This window comes from Antrostomus carolinensis, unplaced genomic scaffold (genome assembly GCF_000700745.2).
Source record: "Antrostomus carolinensis isolate BGI_N321 unplaced genomic scaffold, ASM70074v2 scaffold5546, whole genome shotgun sequence".
NCBI lineage: Eukaryota > Metazoa > Chordata > Aves > Caprimulgiformes > Caprimulgidae > Antrostomus > Antrostomus carolinensis.
In genome coordinates this window covers 3369-5503 of record NW_010323805.1, presented here as the reverse complement: position 1 = coordinate 5503, position 2135 = coordinate 3369, and positions in this window count along the sequence as shown.

The following is a 2135-nucleotide window of genomic DNA, read 5'->3' as shown; positions in this document are numbered from 1 at the left end:
TTCAGCAGTGAGTTTGGCAGAAGGAACCCCAGGAGAAAGGCGGGCGTCTGCGTGGAACATGGCAGGAAATGTAGCAAATGTCCATGGAATTAGCGTCATAATTTTGAGACAGACGTAACTTTAACAAACCACGAGTGGCAGTGGTGGGTGCTGCTCAGCTGTCGGCATGGTGAGAAACACTCGTTGTGTGCTGAGGGTGTAGCACCCCGAGAGCGGTTGGTTCGGCAGTGAAAGGCCTCGGCGGTGGGTGAGGGATTTGCCCCCGAGTTCTGTTTGACTGTGAGAATTACAGCGGCATTTCGGGGCTTCCTGCTTGCGGAGACTGTTCTGTTCAAGGTGGCGTTGGCTGTGGGTACCGTTAGTGGGGTATTTCGCTGTACAAAACCAGCTCAGTAATAATTCAGCTCGCTCTTCAGTGTGGGTGACTGTCACACTGAATATTGGGTGAGAGACTGAGCATCCTGCACTTGGGATGGTTAAAATGAGAACAGTCAGGATTAGTGTGGGATTTCACTTCCAGTAGTTTGTGCCTGTTCATGTCAAGGCATTTGTGGTGATTTTGGGTGTTTTCTGCACAAAGCAAAGCAGACTTTGTGATCCAGCCTCTCGGATTTCTGCTCCCCCGAATCGGATGTGGAAAACAGAAGGTGTGTTTGGGACCGTTCTGTTTCATTGGCTTAATGAGGTACAGGACACTGAGGACTCGGTGAACTGGGATTCCTGTGTCGGTTGGAATATGTTAAGTAACCTGTATTAGCAAGGTTCAGAATAATTAGTGAGTTTGGATGGAAGTAAAATTTGGGATGTTTCTTTATGAAATGGCTCCATAAAACCAGGCAGAATGGTGTATTTTTGTGTAGTGCTGAAGAAGCTGTGGTCACAGCCTGTCCTAGGCTCAGTTAAGCTGTTTTCAGAGCCCGGTCGCAGCGTTACTGATGATTTCTGTCTCCTGGGAGTTCTGTTTACTCTGCACGTGGAGTTTCTTCAGGTTATTTTTTTCCAAGTTTTCTGAGCTGAAGACACCCGGATGCAGTTCTGCTCAGGCCTGAACAGGTGATTTTTACTTACAGTCGTGTTTAGAGGTCTTCTGACTGAATTTCTGAACGTTTTAATGCAGTAGTAGGAGGGGACATGTCGGGACAGGGCGCTCTGGGTGAGGAGATGCTCCTGGACGTGTTTGCTGTTGGGTGGTGGAGTGAAGATGGTGTTAAACCACCGTGAGGGAAAGCAAGGTCACAGAGCAGAGTGCGTGGTGACTGCTGTTCAGACAGCAACTAAATAAGTTCCTTCTGGAACAACCCTGCATGGTCACCTGCTAAAGGTGAGGTCTGTGGCAGTGATCACAGATCGTTAGGGAGCCCTTGGGCCAACCTCCCTCATCTCCCATCTTCAGCTGAGGCTCAACGTGTCGGAATGGTTTGAACATCCTGAGAGGCAGCAACTCAGGCTGGAAAAGCTCAGGCAGGGAAGAAGGTGGTTTGAAGATCTCGTTGTTAATGACCAAACAGAAAATGACCCTGAAGTGGGTGACAGACTCAGGTTTGTCATCCACCACTCAAAGGTGCTGTGGGAAAAAGAAGACCAAGGCATGGGGCACAGGATGATGTCATGCATGGGTAGAGATAAAATAAGCAACCTAGGAGAGAAAATTAATTTTAGTTAGAACTCCTAATAATTGTTTTGTGTTTTAAAAGTGAAGGCCAGGAAGGAAAGGCTTCTGTCCACTGATTGATGAGAGAGAAGAAACAGTGGTTGGGACAGTGGCTGCAGATACACTTGTGCTCAGTCTTCCCCAGAACAGGCTGGTTGTAACCAGCTTTGGGGAAATTTAGTTCAGTAAAATACCAGGATCAGGGGTCAGAGAAGAGTGTTCAACAACGTCCAGGTGAGACCAGCTCGCGTAGTAAAGTACCAGCCAAAGGGCTTTTTGTGAACTGAGGGGCGACGTTATGTCTGGTGACTGAAGAGCAAACCTTGTGCCTCCCTTCAAAGGGGAAGACAATTAGCGTGTATTTACATATTTGTTGCAGTATCAATCCAGATTTGACTGGAGCGTTTGTTACTGAACTTTTTTTGAAGCTCCTGACGGAACGTGGAGGCAGCAGAAAGCACAGCTCTTAAAAGAGATCGCTGCC